This window comes from Psammomys obesus, unplaced genomic scaffold, assembly GCF_907164565.1.
Source record: "Psammomys obesus unplaced genomic scaffold, mPsaObe1.curated_primary_1811, whole genome shotgun sequence".
NCBI classification, from domain to species: domain Eukaryota; kingdom Metazoa; phylum Chordata; class Mammalia; order Rodentia; family Muridae; genus Psammomys; species Psammomys obesus.
In genome coordinates this window covers 9,367,563-9,381,222 of record NW_026596117.1, presented here as the reverse complement: position 1 = coordinate 9,381,222, position 13,660 = coordinate 9,367,563, and positions in this window count along the sequence as shown.

The following is a 13,660-nucleotide window of genomic DNA, read 5'->3' as shown; positions in this document are numbered from 1 at the left end:
GAGTGAGCATTTGATCCTGCCTGACTTCTGGGTGTTGAACTATCAACGGAGGAGATATTTATAGCTGTCTCATGTCAATGTGCTCTTTAACGTTAAGTAAGGCCAGTGTTAGATGCTCACGTGCGTCCTGACCTCTGAGCTGGGTACCGCAGTCCCCCGCTGCAGTTCCTTCTTCCCTTTTGTCATTTTTTTATAACTCGTTCATTCAACACATATCTGAGACAGTGTGTTAGACCTTTAGTAGGTGCTGGCGATATGGGGGCAAACAGAATGGGTTTATGCCCTGTACTTACTACCTAGTTGGGAAAGACCATGAGCAAGTAATTACAAGTTTAACAAACAAAGGGGTCATGAAGCAAAACAGTGAGCTGAGCCTTCATTGATGGGTGGAAATTAATGGGGTGAAGGTGAGTAAGAGGCATTTGAAAGGATGGGAGCAGCTTCAGCAAGTAAATTTATGTTGGATCCATTTATCAGTTATGCTTGTGATCCCCTCAGGAGCACTAGGATTTGTGTCATAGTGTGAGAACAGGCAAGCGAGTTGGAGCACATGGACTGGTGGCAGCACCTTCGGGCTGAATCCAGAGGCATTTTGTGTTATTTCAGGGAATTTGGAATATATCCTGTAGAAAAAGCCATGCAGGCTTTAAACAGGGAGGCTTTTAAGTAAGACCTTAGCTGGTCTTACTATCTTTTAGAAGGATCAGCTGTGTGGAGATGCATTTGAGGGAATGGAATAGGTTGGAAGACTTTCCAAGCACCATTTAGGAGACAATCCACATGTGTTTTTTTGCTGAGGGAACTCTGCTTGTGGGCCTCCTTCATTTGGGTGGTTAGTATCTAAACACCCTTCAATCCCTAGCCTGGCTTTTAGTCCCTTTGCGGGTCCTTTATCATACCCATTCTTAGAAATTATTGCCTCCTTTGAAAGTCCATACTTACAGAGCATGGCTTGTCTTCTACATTTCATGTCCAGGACATGGTGTGTGACTAGCTTGGAATGCTACTTGCTGACTTTTTTTTTTTTTTTCCTATAGCCATCCCTTCCTTTACTGAACTCCTGAGGGGGAGGGAAATGGCTTCATTTCTTGAATTCTTTAGTATCTTGGACCGTCTCTTGAACAAATCATTGAGTCTTATAGCCACAAGGAAAGTTAGAGCCCTCTTAATCCTCTCACTTGATGGATGAAAACTTGAAGCCCCGAGAAATGAGTTCCTTGGTAGTTCTCCCAGCTGCCAGTTTGTTATCCTTTCAGTTACCCAACAAGGGGATTATTTTTTTGTGCTTGATGATGATGAATGAGATATCCATGACTTTATTAGAAAAACATCCTCCTGCTATTGTAGTTTAATGGGTGACATGATTCTTGGAGGATTAAGGGATGAGTCTTGTGCATTAATACCCTGTCGTTAATAACAAAGGGCCAAGGTAGTGTGCTTTGTCTTCCTCCCATGATAAAGCCCAGAAAATTATACGAAATGTCTGGGCTCTGGGATATAGTCAGGGTAATAGCAGCCTTGATAGGCAGAACCAGCACCAGCCTTTTGCCCTCTTTTTTCTTTCCTTTCTTTCTCTTCCCTGAAATTACAGCTCAATTCTCAACTGGCAGATAAGATTAGAAGTAATTTTCCATTTCTAAGCCATGGTTGATACTATACACAACCTATGTCTTTATAAGCTCTCACTATTTACCTCAAAGGAGTAGCAAGGCCCAACAGTGCTTTCAAATGTGGGGTAAAGGATGAAGAGCATGCAGACAACCTGTTAGCCGCATCATACAGAGATTTGCCGATAACAAACCTTTTTTAAAAATATTTTTTATTAATTACAATTTATTCATCTTGTATCCCAGCTGTAGCCCCCTTCCTCGTCCTCTCCCAACTGTACCCTCCCTACCTCTTCTCCTCCCATGCTCCTACCCCAGTCCACAGATAGGGGAGGTCTTCCCCCTCTTCCCTCTGACTCTAGCCTATCCAGTCTCATCAGGACTGGCTGTATTGTCTTCCTCTGTGGCCTGGTAAAGCTGTTCCCCCCTAAGGGGGAGGTGATCAAAGAGCCAGCCACAAACCTTTTGCTAAGATCTCAATGCTTAGAACAGGCTGCAAATTGAATCCACACGTAGATCAGATAGGAGGCGCAGGAGCATATACCCTCCCAACTCTTATTAGACCCTGTCAGTCATTGCCATTAGAGAATCTATTCAAATCCTGCCAGGTTGCTTGAGTTTCCCAAGACAGTGCAGATATCTGGAGTATTTACATTAACTACATCAAACCCGAAAGATCAGATGTTGCCTAAAAATTGTAATTTTTGTGTAAGCAAATACATAAACAAGCAAAACATTCTTTCAGAATCAATCTGATTCCTGTCAAGTTTGTGACTTTTGGTTCTAAATATTTTATTTCAGAAACTTCTCATCAAGAGAAACACACACACACACAAATTCTCAATCAGCCATCAGTAATTTGGGGCATGTCTGTTAAATATAGCTTGAGCTATTCAGAGGGATGGATTGAAATTAAACGCATGTGTTGGCTCACAATCCACCTTCAGTCTTTTGGGGTAATATAAAAGCATGTATAAGAAATGAGGTTATGACTTAGGTTTCTGTGTAATGAAAAGCAAGACAGTCATAAATTAGAGTCTCTGAGGCAAAGTTAATGCCTCACTGCGAAGTACGTGGCATGTCCTTCAAAGCTTTTTCTCTAAATTATGTGGCTCACCATAATATAATTAAGAATTAAGATTTTTGCCTGAACCTCTTAAAATTCAAAACTTTGATGTTATAACTGACATAATTTGTTTTCATGTGTCCCACATTTAGCAGAGTGGCTACACATGACAGTTGAAACTAACTGTCTGTTGAATTAATCGGTAATAAACTGGAATCTGTAAGAGTCATTAAATGGGTAAGAAATTGTGTCACGTGGTACCGAGTGACTTTTAATGGAAAGTGACATTTTTAATTGGAGACTGCTGTGATTGAGTAGGAGGCCTGTACACAGGAAGTCCCATAAAGAGCATTCTGAGTGAACAGTGGTATAAAGGGAGGTATGCCAGGGTTACCTAGCCTGATAAAAATAAAGAATTCCCCTGCGTGCAGCAAATAAACAAATACGCAGTATAAAGAAGGCATTATGCTTTTAGAGAATGACTAGAAAAACGTTGAAAATGGTGTATTAGGTTGGTGATGAAAGATGGAGAAATAGTTACATGAGGAAAACTACAACTGAAGTAAGCTTGAAGCAGTGTCAAAAACGCCCACCATGTGTAGAATTTTAGTTTCCCATTGGTTTAAAACATAACTGCCCTGCATATCCTCTTAATTTGTACAGAGAAACATTTGAAATCTCTCTTACAAAACAAACCCTGCAGCAGGGCATGGTGTCAGACGCTTGCAATAGCACTACTTAGGAGTCAGAGGCAGAAATATCGTGATGTGAGCCTCAAAAAATAAAAACAAATAAAAGAATGTAGAATTCTATTTTCCTGTCATGATTTTATTTGAATATGGTTTCGACATGTTTGGTTCCGGAAGTTCAGTGTTCTGTGTCCACACTTCTCTGATGCCCACTTCTCTCTAGGATATTAGCCCATTTAGCAATAAGACTGTGGTCCTCCAGGGAAGCACAGCTGAAGATCTGGCATCATGCCCAACAGTCATGGTATAGCTTTTTTCTTTTTTTAAAAATTCACTTATTTAATTGGGAGATTAATATTGAACAATTAGCTTGGAACAATTTGCATTACTGCATGTTGACAGGAATTCTTTGAGCTGCCTCATCTTTTGGGGACTGGGCCTGACTTTTCTTAGTTTCTTCTCATTTTTTTTCCCTCCCCTGATAGTCAGATACACTTAAGAGAGACTGGGAAAGTACTTTCCCAGAGGTAACACCTGTTCCATATGATGTCACAAGAGAGTGGGGCAGGGTATAACAGGACTTTTGGTGGCTTCTGGATCTTGTCCATGAAATCCTTTGTCTTTGACATCGTTTTCTGTCTCTTCTCTGATGCCACAGCCTTATTCTAGAAGCTTATTGAAGTTATTTATACAGCAAAAAGATGGTTACATATCAAACTATCGGAGTATTGTTTGCTGGAGGCTTCTTTTAGAGACTATTTTAAGAACCCCACAAGCAAACTCATCAGTCAGTTCATAGTTTTCAGACTGTAATTTAAAGTGATCAATCATCCTTTCAAACATCTTGCTCCAAGTGTGCTAAAGGGCCAGTGGATCAGATATTCTGAAAGTATGGACACATGTAATATTGATTTTCAATATTTGGATCACATCAATAATCTGCTCAAGGAAAACCACTCTATCAGGATGTGCTTCCACTCATACCATTAACAGCAGAGATGCAAAGCACTTATGCATGCCACCGATCTGTTTTCTTTAATGAGTTATGCTTTCAGTACCCTGTGTCTTAGCGATGTAATAACAAAATCGCATTATTATTATTATTATTACTACTACTGAGTACTGGTGAAGTCTTGCTTTTGCCTTATGAGGATTTTTTTCCTTTAGTGATGCAAATATTTTCCTAATTATTTAGGAGATAGATTGTTGCTACTAATTGAATGTCAGGAAGGAAACCAACTAACCAATTGACTGCCAACCAACTAAATGACTGATCAGTCTAACCATCCAGCCAGCTAGCCAAGCAAGCAAGAGTTAAATCGGGAACAGAAATCAGGAAGGGGGCCATGGGGAGAAAACACCAAGACTCATGCAGTGGAGGGGACTGAGATGAGCATGCTTCGTTCTGAGCCTCAGCATCTCCATCACTACACCGGGGTCACAGTACTTACCTTGCATGGAAATGTGAACAATCAGGTAGATGAGGCTACCCAGATAGCATCTATCATGGCTCAGCAAGGTAGAGTTTATATATTTCTTCCTGCTCTTCTTCATCCTCCAGCTCCTCTTCTCTGTGCCACTCCCACTTCTTTGTTAAAGACGAAGCAGATAAGCCTGACATATATGCAGAAGTGGGCACTTTTAAAATTTATTTATTTGTTTATTCATTTTACATCCCAATCGTACCCCCTACCCTCCTGTCCTTCCAGTCCCACCCTCCCTTCCTCTTCCCCCATCCTTCCTCAGAAAAGGGGAGCCCCACAACCCACCCCAGCACATCAAGTTGCATTAGGACTGAGTGTATCCTCTTTCTCAGTGGCCTGGTAAGGCAGTCCCACCAGGGGGAAGTGATTGAAAGCAAGGAACATAGTCCTTGTTAGAGACAGCTCCTGTTCCCCTTACTAGGGAACCCACATGAAGACCAAGCTGCCCATTGGGTACATATGTGTAGGGGCCTACGTCCAGGAAATGGGCATAACTGCAATGTCAAATATGACTTAACTCACATGCTAGTATAACTGTGTATACTACCAAAAACCAGGGAGACATGTTCTTTTTTTTTTTTTTTTTCTATTTCCTAACAGAAGAGTGCTCTTATTTTCTGAAATAGATGGAGAGACAAATGGCATTTGTGGATGGCATGCTATATCTATAAAGCACCATCTATATCTAACCCAAATTTCACAATAACTCTGTAAAGCAACCAGTTTTACAGATGAGGAACTAGATAAGGATGGCTAATGGCTTGTCTAATAGCTCACTGGTCCATACCTGTAATTCATTGTTCATTAGACCACATCAGCCATCCTGATGCATTGCATCTTTGCCTCCTTGGATCTTCCCATGTTCAGAGCAGGACAACTGGACAAACTACAGAACCATGAGAGTGGTTTGAGAATTTCACAGCCAGTCTCTTTCCAGTGAGGGGCTCTCTGGAAAAGAGATCCCCACCCCTGTTCAGACTGGGCAGAGGGAGACATCAACTCTGTTACTGATCAACAGAACACCTTGCAAACTTGAAGTAAGTCTTAACAGATAACAGTCTTAAAAGACTCTTTCCTGGATGCATTCTGCACAATGCTTCCCAAAGCACAGGCATTAAAGAATGGAACTTGCATAGGCTCTGGAGGCTTTGTCTCAGAACAACAACAAAAATTACAGAGAGAACAATGTTAGCTTATTATTTTTTTTTTTAAGGCAAGAGAAGTCTCTTACAGCTCTGCAGGAGAGATGGGTAAGTAATCATGGTCATTGGCACTGTTGTTTACTGGCTGAGATGCGAAAGATACCCATCTGTCAAGAAAATGTGTAGGAGGCTGCTCAAGCCGGGAGCCTCTGACACTGAATATCCCGCTGGGGACTGAAGCTGCCACTCCAATGAGAGCTTGCTTCCTGATAGTGTACCGCATCTGTGAGGAAGGGTTTCCATCTATCTTCTCGTGGAAAAAAGAAAGGGCACAGAAAATTGCCTTGATCTTCACAACAAGAGATGCACCCCGAGTACTATGTGTATATAAAAAAAAACATGCTTTGAAAGCTTATTTTATTTTGGACTTTAACAAACCAAAACCATTTAAAAATAAGAAACAACCACCCCTCACCTCAGCACTGCTGAGGATGGGCCTGAAATGGAGGGTGTTTAAATGGAATGGAGTCGAAACTCCAACCTTTTACGGCCCATGTTTCATTCTCCCCCTCTCCTTTTCCCCTTTGGAGCGTGGTGTGGTGAAGTCTTTAAAGAACTATTTGGTGATAATACATTACAGGCAATTTGCATGCTTTTGTAATCTGCATCTAAGGTTAGCAAATACACTAGAATATCTAGGTGCTTTGTTTGAAATCTGCCTGAGACATATGGAATGCTATTAGGCAAGTGTTATGTCATACCATATGTCATACCATATGTCATGTCCATGAAAGTTATAAGAACACATATATCACCTCTGGCAACAAAAATTCTCCCTATCGATGGAGGTGATTTTTTTTTTAGACTCATTCTTTCCCCTTTATCCTGTATAAAAAGCAAACATACTTTTACAATTTGGTTTGAATGTGTGTGTGTTGTCCTGGTGACAGGTGTCAAACTTAGAGGATGATCCTGGCTTGAGGAAATATGGTGAAGGGTTCCCTCTTGATAGAACTGCCTCAGAGAGCATTCATTTTTGCTGAGCTTAAGATGCTGTCATATACATGCCTGCGTTGCTCACAATCATCTTGGAGGAGATAAAGCATGTTAACTAGTGGCAAGCCATACAGGCATCCCATCATTCCAGAGTGGCTGAAGGAACCACAGAGAGAGTATGTAGGAGGCTGAGTTTAGACAAATGGTGTTGGAGGAACCAGGCTTGTCAGTCACGCAGGCTTATTCAACAGAAGGAGAGGAATGACGCCTGGTCACCCAGAAGGCTGTAGTGAATGTGGTCTGACCACCTGGTCATCTTTTTGCTAGTCTATGAAGCCAGCCATCTTGAATCCCTTACAGTCCTGGGCATTGCTTAAGCCCGGATCCTGAGCTGTGTCTCTCAGTGAATAAAACCCATCCTTATTCAGAGTCCCATGTATTTTGCATCCTCTTTATCTTCAGCCAATAGGATCTATCGTTACATGTACAAGTCATCCTTCATTAGGCCCTGAGCTCTGTGTATCAGCCAATAGAACTCACTCTTTTTGGAAAAGACACAGATGCTTTGCTACCTTGTTAGGGAGTTTCTATGTAGCTATGCCTTCAGCATTGTTGTGATAATTGTCGTGTGAAAACCCTTTTGCAAAGTCTTATTATGTTTAACTGCCTAAGGAAAAAACCCTAGAAGTTTTGACCCAGCGCCTGCAAAACTGGTGCTGACTGTCATTCCTCACCTTGGGGACTGTCTCCCCATATGTCAAGAGGCTTGTGGAGACTTTGACATACACAGATACCTCTCATGAGGTTATCTGTGTATGTCAAAGGGATCATGAGGAGAAGATCCCTAAGTCAGGTAAGGCTTGAAGGCAGTTGCTTAGAAAGTGAGCAATAGATTAAATTAACTGTCATCCTAATTTCTTTAATATTATGTAATTGTTTCAATATGTGGTGTTGATACTATTTGTGTTCCAGGTACCCCACTTTCTCCAGTGCAATTTCCTGATTTTGTTTGCCAGACATTGTGATGACCATCTGAAAGATATGCTTCTAGTCACCTGGGAGATCGGGCGAACGGCTCCCTCTCTGTGCACATTGCCTCCCCACTTCACCTGGGAGCTCTAATGAGAGGTACTAGTTTTCCAAATGCTGCATCATTTGGGGGTTCCTTAAAGCTTATACCTCCCTCCTAACCCCCAACCCCAGGTAGGGGAAAAAGAAAGGTTGTAAGGGAAAGGGGATGTAGCCCTCTTTCCTTCCTGCTGCATTGGGTCCTAGGGTTCTTTGGGGAGCAATACCAATACCTGTTGTCAGGAGATCCAGAAGTCCATGTAACCAGCACATCAGCAAACCAGCATCCAGCGAACCAGCAAGCAGAGCAAGCCAGCAAGCAGTCCTCCTCCATCTCCTCCAAGCCACCGTGCCTTCTTCCTCTGGGCTTTCATATTTATACTCCTCAAAGTCCTCAGAATTCAACTAATTCCAACTGGCAAAGACCACGCTTCACATGAAACAATTAACAGGTGTGAACGAACTAACCCCTCCCCCCATTTGGGATTATAACAAAAACATGATTACATATCATAAACCAAAACATCCACAACACCCTAACTCAAGTTTTGAGTACATCTCTAGTGCTTTTCCTTCGGAAAGGTTTCCTTAGCACCTCCTCTACCTGACCCTGTGTTTTGTCTTTTCAGCATTTGTGAGTTATTATTGGAGGAACACAACCTGTACTTAATGGCGCAGTTTCCTTAGAGGCTTAGACAGTTCCTGCTTTGAGACTACTGACAACCAGCAGGTTTACCACATGAACTCCAGAGTCATTTTCTAAGGGCAAAACCGAGATGCTGTTTTATGCACACAGACGAGAAAACCTTGTCTTCAGCTTAGGGAATATGCACAATTTCCTAATTCTAATCTGATTCTAAGAATCAGAAACACAAGTCATGTTTCCTAGGAAATTGTTTATGGAAGGTTAGTTAAAAAAATATATAATCTTGTGATTTTTACAAGTACACTATTGTTTTTTTTTCTATTTTAAATACCACATTGTTTAATATTCACGAGTACTAGGGGAACATTAATGTGACAAGTGCAATAATCAAAAGGAAAGTCTATATCACATTTGTAGACAAATTTTCGTGTGTTTTGCATGTTTTTCATATTCTGTTTTCTTCTTTGGACTTAGGAGGACCACAGCTGTGTCATCTTATTTCTTCCTTGTTCCATTGATCTTGACTTTGCATTTATTATTGAGTCACTGTATGCTTTTGTTTGGCAGCAGGATCTCAAAAATGCTAACAGTTTTGTGACATATATTCATGTTTGTGCTTGATTATATATATTATATGAATATATATGATTATATATCTATATATGCGCATATATGAATGGTTTTGAGAGTCAACCATGGGATGGAGAGGTGGCTCAGGGGACAAAGGTGCCTGTTGCCAAAGCCTGACAAACTGAGTTTGATCTCTGGGCCCTACATGGTATAAGAAGAGATTCGGTTCTTTCTTTTTTCTTTTTTAATTTAATTTATATATTTGTTTATTACAATGTATTCACTTTGTATCCCCACTGCAGCCCCCTCCCTCATCTCCTCCCAGTCCCACCCAACCTTCCTCTTCTCCCCCTATGCCCTTTCCCTAGTCCCCTGATAGGGGAGGACCTCCTCCTCTTTTATCCAACCCTAGCCTATCAGGTTTCATCAGGACTGGCTGCATCATCTTCCTCTGTGGGCCTGGCAAGGATGTACCACCCAGGGGGAGGGGATCAAAGAGCCTTCCACTGAGTTCATGTCAGAGACAACCACTGTACCCCTTACTAGGGAACCCACTTGGAAACTGAGCAGCCAATGGGCTTCCTTGGAACAGGGTGTCTGTATCCTCTCCATGCATTGTCCTTAGTTGGAGTATCGGTCTCTGCAGGCCCCTCTGGGCCCAGGTATTTTGGCTCTGTTGTTCTCCTTGTGGAGTTTCTGTCCCCTCCAGGTCTTTCTATCTCCCTCTTCTACCATAAGGATTCCGGCACTCTGTCTAGCGTTTGGCTAAGGGTCTCAGTATCTCCTTCGATATCCTTCTGGAGAGGATGTGGAGAAAGGAGAACACTCCTCCATTGCTGGTGGGAATGTAACCTTATACAAACACTTTGGAAATCAATCTTGTGCTTCCTTAGAAAATTAGGAATAGTGCTAGCTCAAGATCCAGCTATGCCACTCCTAGGCATATACCCCAAAAATGTCCCACCATTCAATAAGGACACTTGCTCACCTATGCTCATAGCAGCCTTATTTGTAATATTCAAAATCTGGAAACAACCTAGTGCTACCTCAAGATCCAGCTATACCACTCCTAGACATATGTCCAAGTATACAACAAGGACATTTGCTCAACCATGTTTGTAGCAGCTTTATTTGTAATAGCCAGAACCTGGAAACAACCCAGATGTCCTTCAACAGAGGAATGGACACAGAAATTGTGGTACATTTACACAATGAAATACTACTCAGCAATTAAAAAAAAAGGAAATCATGAAATTTGCAGTCAAATGGTAAGAACTAGAAACAATCATCCTGAGTGAGGTAACCCAGAAGCAGAAAGACACAAATGATATATACTCACTTATAAGTTGATATTAACCATATAATATAAGATAAACATACTAAAATTTATAGCTGTAAAGAAGTTAAACAACAAGGAGGACTTTAGGGAAGATGCTTAACCTTCATTCAGAAGGGCAAACAGGATAGACATCAGAAGACAAGGAACAGAACAGGAGCCTTCCACAGAGGACCTCTGAGAGTCAGTTCTTTCAGGTCGTCCTCTGACTGCCTCATCCATGCCATGGAACGCATGCACCCATACCCATACACATGTATGTTACGTGTATAAATAAACAAGTACATGTTAAGAAAAAAGTTTAAAAGACAGGCAACCATTTAAAAGTAGAGAGAAACAAAAATCTGGAGACCACACAGAGATCAATAGCTTGTCAAAATGCAGAGAATTAAGGGACTGTAGGTTGTCTAGCCCCAATTGGTACATCTATAATGCAACTCTTACTCCCAAGACTTAGAGAGCATCATGGAAGAAGCACTGGAAAGATCATATGAGCCACAGGACCAGGACACTTGCTGTGAGACAGTGTCTTTTAGAAAAGAGATACCACGCCCATGAAGTCTCAACAGTATAGTTTCCTAAACAAGGCTTGAATGATGACAAAATCAGTTGACATGCTAACCTAGGTGCCAGGAATCTCATGAAGTTCCACCCCTAGATAAACAACTACAGGCAGTCACTGGCTGCTGAAAGACTGAGAATTAGTTTTTTTTCCAGGGATAGACACCCGGTAAGGTCAACTGAGGGTTCAATTTCATTTGTTTCAAACGAAAAATTTACCTTTCTTCTGGAAAAAAATAAATAAAAAACAAGGTTGGCTTCCTCTTCTTTTAAATTTCTGAGATAAATGATAAGGTTATTTGATAGAACACTTATTAGCAAAATAGCATAAATATGCAAATGTTATTTACTATAATCAGTATTTTATTATTCACTGTAGCAAAAATAGTCTAATTAGAAATGGAAGATCAGTCTAGAAAAAGTTTCTGAAACAAAGTATAAAAAGTAGTAGATAATTGTCTGTCCATAATTTAAAATGTTTGGTCTCAGTTGAATATGTTCAAGGTGTAGAGTATGGTTTGCTAAATATAAAGATTGTGTAGTGACTGTCACAATTAAATTTATGAATAGACCCAGTACCTCACACGGTGTTAACAAAATTTCCAGGGAATTCACTCACCTCTTATAATTCAAAGTTGGCGTCTTGGAGCACTGTCTCCCCATCCACTCACCTCGGCCCCACAAATGCTCTTCTATTTCTTCTATTCTATGATTTCCCTTGTGTGTGCAGCTTGCTGGGGACTAAAGCCAGGGCTTTACTTGTGGCAGGCAAGCATCTTGACGGCTGAACCACATGCCCAGCCTTGAGTTTGACTCTTTCAGATTCCACGTAGAGGGGCAGTACCCTCTGCCTATGTCTGGCATATTTCACTTAGCATAATAATATAGGTTACATTCTATTATCACCAATGGCAGTTTCCTTCTTTTGACCACTGAATAGTATTCCGCTATGTGCATATTTATATGTAAATGTATGTGCCTATATCCCATTTTTTAAAATTCATTCAGCTGCTAGTGGGCAAGTATGTTGCTATTAAGAATGGTGCTGAATGCAACGTAAAGGTGCAAATAGTTCCACAAGATACAGCTTTACATTGATAGCATCTGCATTGATAGTCTGCAGGGCAGAGCCTTTCAGAGGTCCTCTGTGTCAGGCTCCTGACTTGTTCCCTCTTTTCTCCTTCTGATGAGGAACTCCACAAGGAGAGCAACAGAACCAAAAAATCTGAGCACAGGGGTTTTTCCTGAGACTGATACTCCAACCAAGGACTCTGCATGGAGATAACCTAAGGCCCCTGCACAGATGTAGCCCATGGCAGTTCAATATCCAAGTGGGTTCCATAGTAATGGGAAGAGGGACTGCCTCAGACATGAACTGATTGGCCTGCTCTTTAATTATCTCTCCCTGAGGGGGAAGCAGCATTACTAGGCCACAGAAGAAGACAATGCAACCACTCCTGATGAGACCTAATTGACTAGGATCAGAAGGAAGGAAAAGAAGACCTCCCCTTTCAGTGGACTTGGGGAGAGGCATGCATGCAGAGGGTGGAGGAAGGGAGGGATTGGGATGGGAGGAGGGAGGGAACCACAGGGGGGATACAAAGTAAATAAAGTATAATTAATAAAGAATTAAAAAAAAGAGATACAGCTTTACTTCCTCTGGGCAAGTCCAAAGTAGAATTGCTGGATTGTGGGGTGGTTACATTATTTTATTTTTGGAGGAAACTTCATGCTGTTTTCCATGGAGGCTGTTTAAAGAAGATATAGTTTGTTCCAGGTATGGATGTCCATGTCTTTAATCCCAGCACTCAGGAAGTAGAGGCAGGCATATCTTTGTGAGTTCAAGTGCAGACTTCTCTATATAATGAGACCCTGTGTTAACCAAACCAAACAAAAAAAAATGCAAGAATTACAAAAATTGTTTTAAAGAATCACACCCTTAACTAAAAGGCAAAAGTCCATAGGTACAATGTGCAAAAAAAAAAAAAAAAAAAAAAAAAAAGAAATGTGGAAAACAGGGAAATATTCACTTTAATTTACCTATTGAGTTTAGGGACAACAGTACAACACACTAATAAAGCTAATAAAATTTCAAAGGAGTTAAACTACAGGTATGATAAAAAAGTTTAAATCCCCAAAGCCCTATGCTGTTACCCAAAATGTCAGCACATCATATATATATATATCATATATATATCATATATATCATATATATATATATCATATATATATATATATTTTTTTTCATATCGATTTGAACTCTAGACTCCATGAAATAAAAAGCCTGCCATTAGGAAAATGCTTAATACAGTTTTTGCGTGCTCAGTGTAACACAGTGATGAGAAAAGGCAGGCCACATCATTTTGAAGAAGTATATGTATGTCAGCTTTGGTAAGGTGGCAGTCCTCATCCCATGACCTGTTTTCACTTCTCTACCTTTACAGTGTGTGCACAAGGATGTATTCACAGAGCACATGCATAGGGGTATTGGATTC